A 19,799-nucleotide genomic window follows, 5' to 3' on the forward strand; every position below is an offset into this window, starting at 1 on the left:
CGGATAAAATACAGCGATAATTAGAGAGCATCGCGACCGGTGCCATCGCCGTAGCAACAGCGGCAACAACAACTGCACGGTTAACAGGGGGGTTCACGATAACCGTGAAAAATGTCACGACGAGAAAGGCGGGAGACGTTAACGCGCTTGATATCGCGAAAGCTGCAGTTGAAACGAGGGCGATACGAACTCAAAGGGAGAACTACCTGTCTAGCGTTTGACATTCGATTTTACTCATCGCCAGGCAACGCTTGGTCCCTTTCAACCTCTGGTTTTTGTCTCGATTTCTGGCCAAGGGGTGGATCGCGACGCGAGCGTTAGCGCGATTCAGAACGCGAGCGGGGCTGAAGGAGACAGAGAGAAACAGCCAGCGACCCTACGGGGCCTGGTGGAGAACACTGGGCAGGCGTGAATCGGAAAAGCCACGCGGAAAGGGGGCACAGCAGTTTTCCCTTTCCCCGCCCGTTTGAAAGACGCGCGACGCCCTCCAGGCTCGTTTAATTTCCACGCGTAAGGGAGGGAATAATTCCAGGGACCAGAGCGCTGAAATTTCCGTTGGCACGCGCGATGATAGGGCAACGATGCGCTTTCGTAGACGCTTGAACCGTCAGGGACGATGTTCGCGCTGCTTCCGAGGTTCTATGGGGGATGGAGTAGCGCTGGATTGACATTGCGAGGGATGTATTACGTGTTTCGATTCTTTTGAGGGTGTTTTAGCGGGTCTAGAGAGTAGCCCAACCGTTTCATTGCTCCGAGATTTAAAACTGCCCACGTGGAAGCCCTTTTTGTTGCAAATCTCAACGCCCACCGTCACAAAAGCGTCGTAGAACCTGGATGAACCGTCTAGGAGCGTTTAAAGCGGTTTCCAGCGGTAATCGGCGTGAATTATTCAAACGAAGTCAACGTACCACCCGTCGACGTCGACAGAAATAGAAGTCTTCCCGTGGCGAAGCCATTCTCGAACGATCGACCGTCGAATGTCGACCTCGGGAACCTCGAACTCGACGACGGTTTCGATCCGCCGACACGCGAGCCATCCACGAGACACTCGCGGACCCTGACACCAACTTCCTTCCTCGTTAACATGGAATCGAACGCGAGCATCGCGCGCGCGCGGAATGAAATCATGACACTCGGATAGCGCGCTCCGCGTCCGGTTCAGATCGATTGATCGCGAGCGATCCGCCGCGGGTCGAGTTCCATTGACACCGTTTAAACTGCACGCTCGCGACTGGGGGTCGATCTTGCGCGATGTCAAGATAACGTTGCGAAACGTTCGATAGAAACGATGGACGCTTAGCCCGACGAGGGAAACGATGCTCCACGATAAATGTGGATGACTTGTTGGACTCGGCAAGCCTGTTTCTCGAGGAACACGCAGCAATTGCCTGGAAGCGGCGAACATAGGGGTGATTTTAGTGAAGAAGCACTATGCTTCTGGAAATTCGAAGATCTAAAGGTATTGTAAACGTTCGTCGAGAATCTGAGGATTGTTTTTATGTAGTATTCGATTGTGGGATGTAGGGGAGAGGTGCTATGAAAGGGACAGGTCTTAAATGGGACAAATCGAATTGCCAAAATTCTAAACGCATCGCACTTGCAAGTTATTCTTCTGTTTATGACAAGTAGAGTGGCTCTTATTTTCGACTTTTCAATTTTCTTCGGGGCACCCTCCAGAATAGTTTCAAATAATTAAAATAAAATCTGTGTAAAGTTTGAGCTCGGTTGGATAACGGGAAAGGGTGCCCCTGGGCTCTTAAACATTTAAATCATTATTTAATAGCTCGTGAAGTCGCTTTTATATAATATCCTCCAAGTTATTGATTAAATAAAAAAATATGTCAAACAAAAGTTGTAGATCCGGACAACGAGCATCTTTTATGTTGTATTACTTTTTCTCGTGCAACAAACGGTTTTCGAAAAAAGTTCGAGAAACTAAAAAAAACTTTTTTCCTCAAATTTTGAAAGTTTAAATGCTTCTAGAACACTTTTTATTCGTGAAGGCGAACAAAAAAAGGGAATTTTTATTCTTGAGGACTATTTTTTAAACATTTAAGGGGGGGCATATACCGAAATATGCGAAAAAGATACATTTTTTTCTTATTTTCAGTGTTTGATATGTCATGAATGTTTCCTGAAAAATTGGGACCGAAATTCGTAAAAATATCGAAGGTGTAGAGTCTCATATTTCGATATTTTTACGAAGATATAGAGTCTGATAGATGACATTGTTTTAAATTATCAATTATTAGTTGATGGCGTCTTTGTTTCAAATTTAAAAATTAGTGAAGTGACTATTCAAAGCGACAAAATATTGATGATTTATAGTACAAAGAGTTAATTTTTTCATAGATTCCACTGTTTTGTATCATTAAGATTTACAATTATAATTGTAATACTTAATAAGTTTATTTACATTAACGTGTCGCTTTCATGACTTATACTGTCCCATTTAAAACCACCTAGTCGTAAAAGGGACATTTCCCACTTATTTGAAAACCGAAGATTTTGTTATTTCCTATTAAAATTGATGAGTTTGTAACATACTTCTATTGAAGGGAAATAAACACGCTTTCTATTGATGTACTTGTTTTTTAAATACCTATAATGCTATTGTCAGAGATGGACGCTAAACAAAAGTGTCCCTTTTATAGCACCTCTCCCCTACTGCAGCAACAGAATTTGGAGAGATATATTTTTGGAAACTTTGCAATATTGTTAATTTTATAAAAGGAACCTCGTTAATAATTACGCATTTCGGGGTTCTAGCGTCCTCAGGGAAGCCAGTGGAAATGAACGGCCGTGTTTCCTCTCCATTAAAGCAAACCAGCGGCTTCCGAAAATACAGCGCGCGTTTTCAGCGAGGATTTCGTAAACGGTGCCGAGTAAATCAGAAATAGACCGAACCGAGATTCGCTCGGCTGTATCGCACGGTCTCGCGGTTTGACCCCGAAAAATTTATCGAGCGAATTATCTCCGTTCTGTAATTTTCCCATGCCCCGGTACGCGGCCGTCCAATACCTGATACGATAATCGACTAAATTGAACGAAAACAACGCGTCGTTGTTCAACTGGAGACTACGGGTGTCCGGTAACAGTTGCGGCGAACGTGTAGCCGTTCAAAGGGCCAGGGAAAAGTTTCTGCTCGCCGGCAGATCGATGGAGAAGAAACGCGAGAGCACGGGTCGACGGGAATTTCTGTTGTTCCTCGCGTAGGACTCTGTAACGACGTCGCACGCTTTTGTAACGAACCGCCATTGGCAGTTTATCTTCTCGCGGGATTTATTGACGGATTACAACGGTGAAAAATAGCGGCAACGAATTGATGGGTGGACGATATTTTACCTCTTGCTTATTCTCTTCTACCACGCTTCGTCCAGCGAGAATCGTTGTCGATGCCGCGAGACGATAGAGAATCCGCGGGGACATTCTTCAGCGACGCGTTCATCCACTCTTTTTTTTTTTCACCTGAGGCAATCGTAACTTCAGGGAGAACAAGAGCATCCACGGAAAAATCGTCTACCTCTCGTGTTTCGTCGTTGATAATACTATCAGCGTTCTATGGGAGCTGCGGTCTTGTCGATATTCTTGGGGTAATACGAGATCTAGGCAAATGGCTTCCGCGTCCCTGGCTTAAGAAAAAATCGCTTATTTCTAAAAACTAATCTTATCAAGCTTACGCTCAAAAAGTGAATATTTTTAAATTAAAATTTTCAATTAACTTGGCGCTACAAACTGGGTTCAACAAGCAACCAATCGTCCTTGGCAAACGGAGACTGGAAAAGAGTCTTAGAAAGAATAAAGTATAGTCTTCTACAACCTCGTGTTGAATGCTAGCCAGCAACAGTGGATAAAGTGGATTTGATAAAGCGTCTAGCGTTACTTTGCTTCCCACTACCTTGGATTATTCAAGCAAGCTCTAAGTAGACAAAAATACACCTCCTCGAGAAACTTCCAGGGGCATTCCACAACGCTGCTCGTAAAATGCTGCAAATTTCGCAACCCTGGGCTCATAAACCATCTCGAGATACTCCCTCGAAAAAAAAACCCTCATGGTTCCCACATCATTGAACAACCCCGCCGCGATGTTACACACCCTCTTTCCTAGGGGACGCAAACGCCCCCGCAGCTATGTCTATTATTTCCGAACCGATTAATACCAGACTCGCGGGCCGCATCACCGCTAATTATTCTTCGTCGCTCGCGGGGGTTCGGGTTAATCGCGCGCGCAGCCTGGAAAACGCGGGGCCGGCCGCCGGAGATACGGAAAACCGCTGACGCACGCGAGTTTTCCACGTGGCCGCGTTCACCCCAACCCCCTCTCTCGGCTTCATTTGCGTTTCGGATCGGGGTCACCCTCATTTCCCCCCGCGCTATTGTCGCGCGTTCCTTGGCTCCCCCGCGAAACAACACGTCCCGCGAACAATAAAAGAATAAACAGGAATAAACTCTGCTCCCCTGCGCAACACCAGCTCCTCTCACCGCGAGGAAAATGGGCGAGGCAGGAGGCATGGTAAACCGCGCAAGCCGTGCAGCGTGCAATCGTACTCCGAATACGCCAGTCGGCCTGTCCGTTCCACGTGGAAGCCAAAGGTACTGTTAATTAGATGTTTTATCCTCGAGCAATCACCGATATCACTTGCACGTTTCGCTAACAAGCTTCATACCCGAAACAACCCCTGTTTCCAGGTGTACCAGCCTTTTGTTCCTCGCGTGGGTCGTTGGATCGCTGAACGTTCAATTAGCGGAGTGGAAAGGTAGTACCAAAGAAAGTCATTGAGTGATACTCTACTTGGGATATCCGCAGAGCAGTGGTGGAGCCGAGGAAGGGAGGATTCACGACGGATATTCCAAAGTTTTCACTTATTTTTGCAGCAGAATCCATCGCCCTTCCCTGCTGCACCAGAAATTCTAAGACCTCCTGGATAGGTGTAGGTGACTAACGATACCAGAAGCGCCGGTAACGAATACGTTGCATTGATCATCCTCCCCGTAGCATTCTGTCGAGTCTCCTCTGATTCTTAACGATATTAATCATTTAATCGGGATCTTCAAGGGCGAATCACGGGGAGGGTGGAGCTCCCTATTCGGGGGCAACAAAGCGTCCGAAGCCAGAGTCTACCGCGGTATCGGAACTTCTTCCCAGCCAATTGCTAACAACAACGAAACTCAATTATCCGCAGCCTCCGGGCTATTCTAATAACTATAACTTTCTTGGGCCAGCTTGGCTGGTTAAGACGTTCCCGGGAGCACGTGGTATTCACGGCGGAATTCCGCGGTCGCTCAAATTAACCAATGAATCAGCCGGAAGCAGAGGCGAATCGCGAACGTTGCTCCACGCGTAGGTATAAGTTTCACCAGCGAGGCTCGTGTCATCCGGCAGATCCATTTAGAAGCCGCAGCCCGCTCCGTCTCCGTCCACCCCACGTTCGCCCGCTTCCGTCGTATTATGCTGGAATTGGATTTACGAGCGAAGGAATCGCGTCTCGATCGAACAATTCGGCCCCCCACCCCAGCGGAATCATCCTTGATCGAAAGCGCGATCGTCCACTGATATGCCTAGTTATCGTGCCTGCCACGATCTTTCGAAAAGAGCAAATTAATTCTCGTCTATAAGGGAGCGCGTGAAAATGAACCCGCTGTGTGTTGGCCGAGTTCCTTAATTAGGATCGACCAACAGACGCGCGTCGACGTGGGCTGCCAGTGGAGCGATTGTGTAACTGTTCACGCTGATACAAATTAAACGGCTGAATGGATGCCTCGTGACTTTTTCGGGCAATTAAAGTTTCATCTGCTTGCGACGCTTCTTTTTTCATGTTAATAGTGTCATGAAAACAACTGCGACGCGAAATACGCCAGGCTCGAGGCCGTCCGACGATTCTCTGTTTTACTCTGCGCGGCTAATGTTGTATGCTCTGTGGTTTCGTACTCACCATGTTGAAGAAAACCCGCCGATGTCGGCGCTCGAGTTGTAGAAAGAAATTACAATATCTCTGCGTGGGATTTATAAATTCGATAGTTCCACTTCCGTTCCTCTCTGTTTTATTTCTCTCTTTATCTCGCCACGACTCGTTAAATGTTCCTCTCCCTCTCTCTCTCTCCCTCTCCAGTTTATTTATGGAAGAAACAATACTGCATAAAAATATCACTGGTTTACTTTGGCTTGTCCTCTGTCTCTTTGATTGAATACTATAAACGCTGGGAACCTAGAAAAAGAACCTGAAAAAAAAGAGTAGGTCGTAATTAGTCCCGTCGCGTGGTGTTTTGCTTATTGTTGGCTTTCACGTGGCCGCGTTAAATGGCAATAGCTCGAGCGAAATTGTAGGCCGACGATACGAGTTCCTTTTCCAACGAGCCCGACGATTTATTGACGCAGGATCTAGAAAGGCGCGATTCGCCCGCTCGAAAGGCAATAAGCGTAACGACGCCGCTCGGAATTGACGCTCGCGCGTTGAAATAGAGTTGCCGCTAAATGATGACAAAGCGCCGCTGAATAAACTCGGCGTTAAGCAATATCTAGAGGAAGGTCTCTCTGCTGCGAAAGCATATTGCGATGGGAACAGCAATCCGCGATGATATCTCGCGCATGAAATACGAACGAATATATTCCTTACGTGTATCTCCTCTCGCCGTTTACTCTACACTCCCCCCTGCCCCGTTAGTCGAAATATCCATCTTTCAAGCAGAGCGCTCCGCCTCTATCTAAAATTCCACCCCAGGTCTCTTCGTTACGATCCCAGTGGAAAGTAATACGAATATCTATCACCACCCATCTGACCCAGACTCCCCCATCACTTCCGCGAGCGTGGAGCCGCGAGAGGAAAATTTTCCACTGTTGCCCGCGACCGTCGAGGACGATCGCCGCTGGCGCGTAATCGGCCGACGGGCGACCACTTTCACCGCGATTCGCGATTACGATAGGCTCCGGCGAGGTGGGGAGGAAAATCTGTCCCTCTGCGGCGGCTCTGCTGTTAGAAAGCTGGATGTACCTGTCTAATGAAACACAGTCCTTAATTCAGGCTCATGCCACGCCGCGTGGATCCTCTTCGCTCGCCGAGCCCTTTCAGCACCCTTTCGATGGCTTTCTACGCTCGATCCCCGAGCAACGTCCGGGTGAATTGGATCTGAAAGGTGGAGGAACCGTGAGTCTCGCTGCAGCCTGCACTGAATCGCAGTCGAATACGCCGCCACTTACCTGCGCGTGAAAATCAAGCATCTCTGGTGGCTGGTTACGTAAAGCAGGAAACCAGGTCGCGGGCTGACCATAGCTAGACGTACGCGTGTACCTGCGCGCCGTTCGATCGTCCTCTGATGTCTATCGTGGATCGTTTATTTCACGTTCACCGCGGTGAATACATACGTCGACCAACACGCTTTAAAGTACCGACGACTGCTCGATACGTGACCGGTTGCTTTTCCAGCCTGCGCTCCCCTTCGTGCAGATCGATCCGCTACGACTCGATTTTATTCACTGTATATATATATATATTATACAGGTGCTTGTATATATGTATATATATATATATATATATATTCGTTCACCTAAAAAGCCTACAAATATTCTCGTATGTTGATCATCTTGTTGTTGGTGTTCCCAATGAACCTCCTCTGCTTCACCATGTGTCCGCCTGCCGATCTAACCTGTTCCAAGATAAGCATCCGGTTAAAAGTTATCGACTGCGATCGGGGCGATAATAAAAGAAATAGCCCGTGTCCGCGCATCGCGAGCACCGTTATCCGCTCGACATTTTTTCCTTCCTTTATTTTTCCGCCGTCAGCTCGCAACCGTGCCGATATTGCGTCGTCCGATATAACCGCGCGGAAGATCGTTCTGATCGTTCTAATTAATTTATGCGCCGCTTACGCGGGGCGACGCGACTCTGAATCCGATCGGTCAACCGAGGAGGCTAAACGCGCGCGCTTCCAACGCAGAACCGACCACGTTTTATTGGTCTTAATTCGACCGGTCGCTTTAATTCGATACGGAGACTCTGCTGGCGAGAAGACGCGGGCGCGCGTTTCGTTTTAGGCTGGGTGCCCACGTCTCCGGCTAGCGATGCACGGTACACTCGAGACACTTGGGAACAATTGTTTCGCGAAGGGTGGATATCACTTGTTAACCAGTGCTCCAGCTTATAATCACTATTCCACCGTTTCAGTGGCGCTCTTCTTACTTGTCGCGCACGTGCGAACCCAGCTTAACGGCCGCGCCAAGTCCCAGCGATGTGCCAGCGGAGAACGCGAGCAAAACTATCGAGCAGTCCGCCGGAGCCGAGGAAAACGCGGGCGCTTATCGAGCCAACCAGCGTCCGCGTATTTCTCGTCACGCACACGGAAATCCATATACGCCACGCGGGTTCTCAGCCGGCGTGGACAGATAACGGGCAGAAAAGCGAGACGCAGGTAGAGAGGCGGGGATACGATGGCGGAAATCGCTGGGTCACAGCTGTTTTCCCGTAATACTTACACTCATCGGGTACGGGCTGCGTGGTCCCGGAGGCAGCTCGAAACTTCGCTGGACGGCCTCTAGCCGATGACCCTGGCGGCCATTAACGAGCTCCGCAGCCTGCGGGGCAGAAAAACGCCAATGTCAATAACGCGTTCCCAAGGAGCCGGCTATTAGCGCGAATTCCCGTATCGGGACACTCGAGCTTTCGCCCGCGCGATACGCCGCGCGCCGCCTGCGCAAATACTTTTATCTCGATCCCTACGTCCCCTGCAATCGACCGCCGAGATCGCTGTCTAATTAACAGGGCTCCGCGCCCCCGTAATTCCGGGCGGGAGAAGCGGCAATTACGGAACCGCGGCAAAGGCGAATGGCGCCCCTGGATCGACCCAGTTACCCCGCGTATCCGCGATCAATTACCCGGCCAACGTTAACTAGCGCAAATTTTTCCTTATTTGCGCTTGCACCTGGATCGCGGGTCAACAGCCGCGAATTTCATTTCCAGCCGGCTCGTATTTCTGGTCTAGCGCGGAGTCGCGCTGGCTGGTTGCTATCAATCATCCGGGATCCCGTTGCTTGCCACCTCGAGGCTGCGCTCGGAACTTTCCCTTCCACGACGACGACGACACGGAGGAAAAAAGGGAATGGAGGGGTTCGGTGCACTAGCTAGCGCGAATTTCAGGCTTTCCCTTCGAGCGAGGAATTTCGCCGGTGCCCTCGGGCCGCTGAAATACACGGCGGGAAGTGCGTCTAGACATCGGGAATCTTTCAAAGAGGTCTACACGCTGCGCCCTCGGATCCTCTTTTTGGATCTCTCCCCCCAGCTGCCTAGACTGAATTTTCGTGCAAACTTTCGCCAGCCACCTGCCGGCGCCGCGAGACTGAATCAAGAATTTCCGAACTTTGCGCCTCCTCTTAATTGCACCGGGGACTTATCGCGAATCGATTCGAGTTGGTCGCCGACTGCGTCCACTTCCCGCCGAAAATATGCTACGCCGAAGAGTTCGCTCTGGGAGAAAGCGAGCTTCTTGGCAGCCGGTCAATGTAGCAACGGGAACGAAAGGACGCTCCTTTCGCAGTGCGAGTTAGATCGAGTTGCAAGGAGAGTAGTTTCATGTAGTAGCGCTAGAAAATTTCGGCTACCGTGAACGCTTCCGTTCCTGTGAATTCGAAGAGGAAGAATCCCGCGCGGTCTTATCGGGAAGCCCGAGCGTATTAGCGAGAAGATAAACGCGAGCGATTGGAATGTGTAACGTCGCGCGATAAAAATAGATTACTCCAACCTCCCTAGATAAATTAAATTGCCACAGATGTTCATTGAAAGGAAAACGTCGTACATTCGCATAGCCAATTTTCAAGTAGGTACCTACTTCTCAGCCTGGAGTTAGAGTGTGTTTCAGATAGCAGAGAGGATCGTCGGGAGCAGCGAGCCGGACAGGCTCTCCTTCTATCTAATTTCATAACGAATTTCAGCGCTAATTCAGCTTCTGCGGATGATTCGATCGGGAGAGGGGGAGGCGCGGGCGCGATTTCATCGAGGAAAGCCGCGATTCTGGATCCCCGGCACGATGGATCGTTCTCTCTTACAATTAGAAGCCAGAACAATAAATTCCATGAACGTTCGCGTTAACGGGAGTACGTCGACCTCGACTACGATCGATCGTGTATCTCTAGGCTGCGCACTTAAAGGTGCACGCACACCGATCGGACCTTTCGTTGCCACGAGATCGATCGCGCCCCTGTGTCCGAGTAAATTGCTCGACGCTGCCAGGGGAACTTTCACGAACGAGCCGAATTATCCCTGTGACGCATTCTGACCGGAGCGTGCGATTAATCACTATCCCAGTTGGTTAGATGAATCACAATGGAGCGGAAGAGCCCCTTACACCGAGCATCCCCTCTGTCTGTAAGAATCACAAGACTTCCCTTCGTGAAAACAGTGCTAATAGTCGAAAAGGGAGCGTAAACAGTAGCAGAATAAGAGAAGCAGTTCGAGACAGCGTTCGAGACCCTCCAGTAATTTCACCCGAGATTTTCTACAGCTACAGGATGATCGCGATCAGACCAAGGCGCTAGGTTAATCACCGTACCCCTCGGTTCTACTGCAGCACGAAATTCTGTTTAAGGGGTTACCTACCGTCAGGAGGTGGAAAGAGAATCGATTCTTTGGGAATTTATTTGAGAAAGTACATGCATATTTTTATGCAATGGTTTTTGTATTCAGATGAGGGACACTTTAACAGGTTATTGTATTATGCTTTGGTATAAAAATATTTAGTTATCGCAACATTACAACTGATTTCCCGGTAGCTGTTTTTAGACCGGTGACCACGATTTCTCCAAAACCGCTTCACCAATCTCTCTGAAACTTTGTAGGTTTCTTCTAGGCATTCAAATCTAGTCTTTAATCGAAGCGTTTGTTTTTCCAATGCACAGTTTTTATTTTATGGATGAAAAGTAAGTGTTATTTTCTACGAAAGTCGATCACTTCACTTTAAACATCTGCCATTTCGTCCCAGATTAATATTTTATAAAACGTAACGATTAAAGACTAGATAAACTATTGTACTAACTAAATCTTCTTGGTTTTTTATTTCAGATAACCCATTTTTATACCAAAACATAATATAATAACCTGTTAAAGTGTCCCTCATCTGAATACAAAAATCATTATACAAAAATACGCATGTACTTTCTGAAATAAATTCCCAAAGAATCGATTCTTTTTCTACCTCCTGACGGTAGGTAACCCCTTGAAGAAGCCTTCGACCTTCACGGGGAGCGCCACTTCGCCATGTAACTTTCCATCTCGATGGTGCACGGTTCTCGCATTCCCTGACCGAGCAGAACTTCAAGATTTACTGGAGGCCCTCGTGACTGCAGATTCCAGCGTGTGTTGCATCGACTCGCTGCTGACGTTTCGTAAACACCGCGGCTTGGTGGACTGCCGCGAAAAACGGCCGACGCGCTCGAAACTCCGAAACCCGATAGCGCTGCCCGCGGACATCTCCAATCCACCGCGCGGATATTGCGATTAAACGCGAGTAAAGCGACGCAGCACCGCGCGGATTAGAATGCAAAGTGTATTAGCGGGCACCTCGAAACACTGGCCACTGGCTGGATTTAATCGCGAGCCGGCCAAGCAGCAGGGAGGATCGATAAACGCCGCGGACCTAAGGCGAGAAACGAGTCGGTTGGAAGCAACGGACCGACTAGGCCGGCGATGATTTTCACCGCTTGTTTTCTGGCCGACGGTCCCCTGCACACAGTACACACAGCACGAATCGCAAGGCTGCACCATTAGGACGCGCTCGGTGCTCGGAGGATCGATCCACCTTAAATTGCGCAAGGATATCGATGGAAGGGGAGTCGCTAGGGGCCGCGGAGAATCGAAAGTCGCGGTTGCTCGATGGATAATTCTGTGCGCTCGTAAACTTTGTCTTCTAAGTCGTTGCTGACTAGGGTGTCGAGGGTGTTTTGTTTTTAGAGATCTGCGGGTACCCGGAATTTACGTGCCGAGCTGAACTCGGTTCGACTGCGCGAGCCGAATCGGACGTTTTAATATCCCGAACTGCTTAAAATTGACGAGCTCTTTGAAAAATATGCGAGCCGCTTGAAAGACTCAAACGCCTGGAATATTCGAGCCCTCGTTAGACTTCGAATTACTCAAATATACGGGAACGGATCTCCAAGTTCTGAATTAGGGTAATTGTGGGAGAGATGCCGAAAAGCAGAAATAATATCTGTACCTACTGTACCCATTTAATTTTCCAATTTTATAATTGTATAAAATAAAAGTGTTTCCTTTTACTTTGTTTTTACTATTTTTTTTATATAAAAAGTTAGAATCAACAAGTTTAAATCGAAACTTAAACGTCCCGCATGTCCGGCGTCTCTCCTACCAAAGGATGTTTTTAGCTTCAATTTTTTAAGGGTGACAGATATTAAAATTTTGATTTTCTTTAATGCTAGCAGAATCACAAGATTGTTGAACTAATAATACGTGTCCTTGGGAAACATTTTCATTGCAAAATTTAGACACGGTGACAATTTTGCGTAACGTGCGGCATCTCTCCCACAATTGCCCTACCTTCTCGTGAATATTCGAATAACTCGAGTTACTCGACTATTTATATATTTCGAAGCAAGTTGAGTACTTTGCAAACTTTGCAAAAAGCCTGCATTTCTTTCAAACAGTGCGTCAATTTGAAGCAGCTCGGAAAACTCAAACGCTCCACTCAGCTCGACCGTCCAATGATTACTTGACTCGAAGTTCGAGCAGGTATTTGAATAAATCGAGTATCTACTCGCACACCCCCACTTGCTTGTAGATCCGACGCACATTTAGGGCCCAGCGTCGAGCAGAAGCGTCGCGCTCTGTCTGCTCCGAGCGGAGCAGCGTAAAAAAGAAGAGGAGAGTGGAATAATCAAGAGACAGAATAATTGGAACATGGCGAGAGCGATCGAAGCGACGTAATCGCCGACGACACGTGACACGTTTCATTTGCACGCGTCACGGTAACGCCGTTTAATCTGCAGTAATTGATGCAACCTTTTCGGGAAAGGCGCTTATCGAAATGCGTGGAAGGCCGACAGGCGGCCCTGGAAAATCGATAGCTGGTTCTTGCGAAGCGACGCGGACGCGTTCGTCGGATCGATACGATTCCTACCGGCCAGAAATTACGAAACGCTGGTTGCCGAGCGCGCTCGCCGCGACAGCAATGTGCACCGATATGCATACTGCGCGCTGGCCGTCGTTTGCATTTTTCAGCCAGCAACGCGGAACGAAATTCCACGCCGTTACGGTGCCGCGCTTCGAACATGCAGCCACGCGGTCGCGCGACCGAGGATCGCTCTCGCCTTTCCACGGGTTAACGCGTCGTTTTTGCGGTCGGAAGCGGGGAACAAGATCGCGCTGGGGCCTGACCGAGGAACCGTGAACGACTGTTCTGATCTCTGCGTGACGAAGCGTCGGCCTTTGTGACGTAGCACACTTGCACCTACCGATCCTAGCCCCGTTTGAAGTCTCCAAAGCACACGTTGGCTACTAAGTACCGAAACTTTGCAGTCGCACAGTCGCGCAGCGATAACGCGCGGCGAAGCGAGATTGGATTCTGTCCAGCGTGCCCCGGCGATCGCGCGGAAAACGCGTCAGAACGGTTCACCGTAATTGAAACTTGCGACGCGGTGTCGTAAATTAAATGGCTGAGCACGGAGAAGAGCAAACTGGCTGTCACGCTCGGCGACGAGCAATAAGGCTGCTCCCATTAGCGAGTGCAAGGATGCATCGCGCAATTTTTATCTGTCTCGCAGTCGGCGCGCGTTATCGTTATCTGTAATAAGGCGACGGAGGAATGGTAGCGCGCGAGACTCGGCCTCGAGGCTGGCCCGTTCTGCAGGATGCGGGATCGGGGTGCAAAAAACCGAGGGCCGGGGGAAAGATCGACGGGGGAACGTTGCGCGTTACGCGAGCGTACCCTCGGGCCGCGACGCGTCGGGCGTACCCACGGAAACATCGATCCTCGGGAATAAACTGTCTGGCAATCGAGTCTACGATCGACAAAGCGGAGAGGTGCTCCCTGTCAAGTGGTGCGTTCTGCTTCGCTGCTGGACTTGGATGGCTCTCGCCCGTAGCGAAAATTCAAGGGCTTCGCTATTGGAACGTCCCCGAGTGTTCCCGCGAACACTCTGCCCTCAGATCGGTACATATTGTACTTCCTATCGTCGCTCGGTGGGAACCATTTAGTGGCTGACACTCCAGGCGGTATTGATGAACATTTCAAACCTGGGCAACTTTCGGGGAAATCTGGGAACTTTGATTCAGAAAATGGCTAATTTACTTAAGTTACCTTGATTTAGAAAATGGCTAATTTACGTAAGTTACCTACTCGCTTCGGTTGGAGGTTCCCGCGAGTCTGGGCTCGCGTTAGCGGGATATTTTGTATTTTGTCGAGAAGCTAGGAGGAAATGAGATGATTTTGATGGGAAACAGGGGCGCCAATCACGCCGACTGACCCTCTATTAATTTATTCGTTCGGGGTGGGGCAGCGCGCGGCGCGTTTTAAAAATCAAATTAATCGCGCGAATGCGTCCGCACAAAGCGGTGCCGGGACGCGCGCGATCGTCGAATTTTCCCTGGTAGAGAGACCGCTTAATTACTTGTCACAGGGCAAAATGATGCATCGCCGGCGAAACACGGGATATACATAAATTTCGGGCGAAATGAATCGTTGGCGGAGTGCACCCGTGCCCAGGAACAAATTTCATTATCGCGCAAAATATTGCGGCGGAAGCGGTTCGATTCTAAATAATTCCTATCTCGATCACACGGGGATCGCGGCAGCGGCCGATGGAAAATCAGTGTGACTATAATTTGATTAACCAACGCGTGCCATCGAGCCACTCTATCGAACCACACCGAGGCCCCTGATCTCGCGTGTGTGCCGAATTCATCCTATGAGCAACTTTGAAAGGCTAAGTAACAAAGCGAAACGAATTCTAAGCATCGCAACTACACCTTAAAATAACAACAGCCAATTCAACAAGTTAAGGGGTTATGCCTACCTGTAAGGTCTGAAAACACAAGTACTTATTTTCGGATTTTTTTTTTTGTTTAAACTTGCGGACTGTTTTAAATAAACAGTTGTATATTCGGAAGTATATGTTTTAAACTTCTTGTAGCTTTTTTTGCAATGCGATATCTAAATAAATAATGCAAATTGTAGGCGATCTCTTTGGCAGCGTTATTTTATTTAAACAATTTTCGGTGACCACTGTAGCTTTGACCTGGTTCATCAGAAATAAAAAATTCAACCAAATTTAGATAGTATATTAGATTATCTAGTCCCAAATCGTGACGTTTTCATTTCCGTTGGGTAGTTTTTATTTTACAGATGAAAAATGACGAAAAATGAGAGCTATTCTTTGGCGAAAATCGATACTTTTGCTATGAGAAGCCGCCATTTTATAGCAAATTCATTTTTCGAGATAATGAACGATTAAGGACTAGATAATCTAATATACTCACTAAATTCTCGCGATTTTTTTATTTCAGACAAACCAATTCAAAATTAGAGTGGTCATCGCAAACTACTGAAGAAAATCGCTACCGGGAGATCGCTGATATTTCCTTTATTTATGTATATTTTCCACTGTAAAAATTATTACAAGTAGTTTAACACGTCTACTTTCCAATACATAAACGTTTGATTAAAAAAGTCTTCAAGTGTTTCGCCCAAAAATTCCCCAATATACTTGCATGTTTTTTCACACCCCACAGGTAGGCATAAACCCTTAAGGGCACTAGGCAATGGAATATATTTTACTCTGCATGCTAAGTAATAAACACTATGTAAAAAGAAAAGTATGTGCTTGCTTTCATCTCCTTGTAATTTACTTCGCATAAAAAATACTTTAGCTTCGATCGATTTGACTCTCTACTTAAATAGTCCCTTTAACTTTTCTATTAACACCGTATCCCTAAGAGGTTTCTACGAATCCAAAAAATAATATACCTCTCCCATTCACAGCCAGCATTGAGGAATGTCAGTGGAACGTGTTAATCACACGACCCCACCGATTCGCTGCGTCCGACGCTAAACAACGTCCACGAACGAGATCTTGTAACTTTCCGACGTAGCCTGGCCGTACACGTGTAGCAGGCAGGGACTATTTACGTTTAGACCGATCAAAACTAGTCCGCTCCGCGGGCGAAACAACTTCTCCGTCGGCGAATGACCCATCGGCCACGCTCAGCTACATAGAAAGTCTGTTCCGATGCGGCACACGTCCCCTCGTAAAGCGACGCCTCCATGGGACACGCGGGAGCGGGCTCGCGAGGAAAATATGCGGCCATTCATCCAGCAGGAATGACAATGAACGGATAGATGACGACCACGTGCCCGAGCCCAGGCGAGAAGAAGTAATCAGATTCGTTTACCGCCCAGAGCGACGGTTCGTTTGCGGTAACTCGTGTGCGCGGGCAGCTTATGTAACGTTACTACTCTTCTAGTATCGGGTCAGCCCGAGTCTGTTGGCACTGTACAGGACAGCGTCGCAAAGAGATTAGAATTCTAAGAAATACTAGGAATTCTTCCGCGGGCGAAGGAATTCAAATCGCCGAGTAGGAAAGTATAAAAAATGAACGGAATCAGGTTGGCATCTGTGCTGGAAGTGTCCTTTGCAAGAGAGGTGCTGAGGAATTTGGGTAAGGTGACCGTGGGGATTATGCAAAGGGTCCTCCCTCTTGGCGAGGCGGCTGAAATGAACCGCGGGTGGATTCTCTTGTTCCCCAAGCTGCAGAAAGCGATACAGACGATCAAATTTCTCAGAGTTAATAATTACTTGCAACGAACCTAACCACCGGACATACTGAATCGTAGATTTCTCTACTAAATCTGGTGAAATACACGTCGAGCCCTCGTTCCACTTCTTCGAACATATACCGATACCTATCGGCTGTTTTTTTTATCGAGTGTCCTCGGTAGAATCAAATCTGAACCCCCGAGTCCAATTCGAGGTAATCACCGAGCTGCTCGAAGCCAGGCTCCCGTCGCCAACGCCGGGCTCCCACGAGTACGTGTTGCTTTCCGAGAAAGAATGTTTTCGGAATACATACACAGTTGAGCGATGGCAGATGACTCGACGTCACGCTGCCTAGGCCTTGAAACGAGCGCTGTCGCGGCCAAGGGTCTGCCTGGTAGTGGGGCAAGCGATAATGCCTTCTGGTGAAGCGAGCAGCGAGAGCAGGCGTGCGCGACACTTGGCCTAAAACCGTCATCGAGAATTTCCACCGTGCTCCAGCACAATTCCAATGCGCATCACTGCGCGTGACTCGCTTTTATCGCCGCGGCGAGCAGGTATCTCGCGTACAGAGACCAAGATCCCTGGACTTTGGACCAGTCGCCAATTGAATACACGTGCATACATAGTTCGCTGGCTTGATCCCCGATTACCGGAGCCTGGAAATTCACGGTGCCGACGTAGCCCGACTGGGAAGTTAGGCTATTGTAAAATACGAGAGGATTAATATAGTGACATCCTCCGGGCTAACCAGCAGACATGGAGGGGCTAGCGTGCAGCTACCTTTGTACCGGTGATACCGAACAGAGATAAAGGTGTTCTGGCTCCAAGGCGATGCCTCCTGTTTCGACCATCCTACAGGCCAGTCTCAAACGCGAGAATCGGCTCTCCTCGCGTTCCGTGATTCACGCCGGGGGCTATTTTTAGCGCGAAGGGCGCGTTCATCGCACGGCGATCGCGTTTCGAAGAGAACGCGGCTCCGCGAGCGTGATATGCTACATAATGTCGACGGAATAACGTGCTCGTGGCTCGAACACGGCTAGGTATACCTAGCTTTGAAAATTTAACCGCGAACTTGCTCGAGTAGAAAGACTTGGGAAAGTGAGCAAAAGCGGTGCGACGGACGTAGGTCTCTAAGCTAGCCTATAGTCCTATTCGTACTCAGTTTTATAAGTTGAGTAAGATGGCTATATATATGTACCGTGGGATGATCGATATCTCTAGAAGTCAATCGTTATTTAATGAACTACCTCAGAAGACTGCAGCAATCAAGAGGAAGCGTTTCTACATGCTTGTAAAGTTCAGGCTATCTGCCTCTGAGACACCGTGTATATCGCTCGCGTATTCGACACGAGTAGAGTCGTGCGAATTTCATTCTACACCGGGCGCATCATAAACACTGGCGGCGACGCAGCAAAAAGATCACGGATGTTTACACATTTCGAATTCCCGAAGCAAATGGAACGGGGCGTTCTCGCGATCTGATGGCACCGTTCCACTCAGCGAACGCTTCGATATTTTAAAACCATCGTACATTCTGCGCCGTACCCGCACCGACGAGTCCTTTCGCCAGAGAAATCGATCTACATATTCGGGGCGCAGTTGCTTCCGAAAAGTGGCTCGTGCCGAAAGTGGTCGTCGCAGGAAGGTTTACAATTTTACCATAATAGTACTGGACCTACCATACAGCCGGTCCACTTTCCGTCGGTCCGTTTTCAACGTCAGACCCCCCCCCCCCCCAATTCGGACACACCCCGCGACTTCTTCCATTTAAACCGTCATCTACTCGCATATGAAACTCTCCTTCGACCGTCCCATACAAAACAGTACGATACAATGAATATCACAGCGACTTCCCGTTTCCGCAGCCATTTATCTGCCACTTTGCAATTCTTATTTACTCGTTAGTCATAATTTATTGTTGGCACAACAGCGTTCCTGGAACAACACTGCTGACGTAGGAATGCCATCCCCACTCTAGCGACCTCAGCTGCATTTTCGCTCGTCCCGCGGCGCTGATTACCTTTCGACCCGACGATCATTGCCTTTAACGTAAGCAGGGGCCGATCCCGAAGCGAACAGGCAGCCCCGAGTGAATCGTAGCGGTGGAACTTTGAACTGGAACAACAGTCCCCGTTGCTTTCGACCACGAGCACACGGGAGGATCGATATTCGGCCGCGCGACCGGTGTGTCGCGTGCACGAGGGCATCCTTGAAGCAGGAGCACGACCAAAACTCCCGCTGCGACACCCCGCGTCAGCAGGTAAGGCCCAGGTAAGGCCCGAGCCGATGCAACGATGCACGCACACAGCTCGACTGTCCCCCGACGCGCGGGCCCGAACCCATCTCTCTCCCCTGGCTCGACTGGTTACCGTAGATAGCCTGGCCAAAAGTTTAAATTCCTTGGAAACACCGCGAGCGACGTAAACACGCGAGGCACACTCTCCGGAACACGCAACGCGACTCAGTTTCCCAGTATTTATAATCGCTCTCTTATTTAATAGCACCTAGAGGCGATTCTACAGTAGATGTTTACTACTTAACGAAGAGCACGGGAGAACGATGATTGTGCCTGCTGAGAAATGTACACAGTGGTGTCTTGGAGACGAAGTTATAGAAACTAGGCGTAGCTTTCGAAGACCGCTACACCAGGGAGCTAATTATAGACAGATCCTTAGGCATTCAGAGCAGAGAATTCGAGCGAGCGAGCGTTCCACGCGGGTGGAAGAAATACAGTGATGTGACAAAGTCAGTATAAAAGGAGGCGTATCGTCAGTCTAGAGTTCAGGGTCGACCTCTGCGCGATTTTCAAACTTGGACTTGAAATACCTGTTATACCGAGCTGGGCAAGCGTTTTATCTCCCGCAACTGTCAAGAATCACCCCTATCTCCCCGTACTCAGTCATATCACTGTGCACACTGTTTAAGTGTCCTTACACCCGTCTCTGCCTACGACCCTTCCGCTCTGCATCGCGTCCGGCGTGGGTGTCGTCGAGCGGAGCGCCAGTGATCGTCTAATTCCGTGTAAACGATGCCTGCCTTGCTCCCAGAC

General features: G+C 48.8%; 1 protein-coding gene and 1 long non-coding RNA gene across 5 annotated transcripts in view; both read right to left on the reverse strand.

Moving 5' to 3' along the window:
* Mdr49 (Multi drug resistance 49) overlaps positions 1–19,799 on the reverse strand; it is a 64,491-nt gene that overhangs the window by 42,063 nt on the left and 2,629 nt on the right. For 2 of the 4 annotated variants that reach the window (XM_076820465.1, XM_076820468.1), the window contains exons 2-5: positions 8,468–8,566; positions 7,196–7,641; positions 6,990–7,124; positions 5,934–6,219 (exon numbers count right to left, since the gene is read on the reverse strand). The gene's annotated coding sequence lies outside the window, so the exon portion shown is untranslated. Of the gene's footprint in view, positions 1–5,933; positions 6,220–6,989; positions 7,125–7,195; positions 7,642–8,174; positions 8,190–8,467; positions 8,567–19,799 lie in introns of those variants that run through there. The other 2 variants (XM_076820464.1, XM_076820466.1) reach the window with 2 other exon arrangements.
* On the reverse strand, positions 273–1,514 carry LOC143373019 (uncharacterized). Its single transcript, XR_013086407.1, has 2 exons — positions 909–1,514; positions 273–830 (listed from the first exon to the last, which is right to left on the reverse strand). It is a non-coding gene; the product is annotated as an uncharacterized LOC143373019 (long non-coding RNA).

This window comes from Andrena cerasifolii, chromosome 9 (assembly GCF_050908995.1).
Source record: "Andrena cerasifolii isolate SP2316 chromosome 9, iyAndCera1_principal, whole genome shotgun sequence".
In the NCBI taxonomy this organism is placed as follows: Eukaryota; Metazoa; Arthropoda; class Insecta; order Hymenoptera; family Andrenidae; genus Andrena; species Andrena cerasifolii.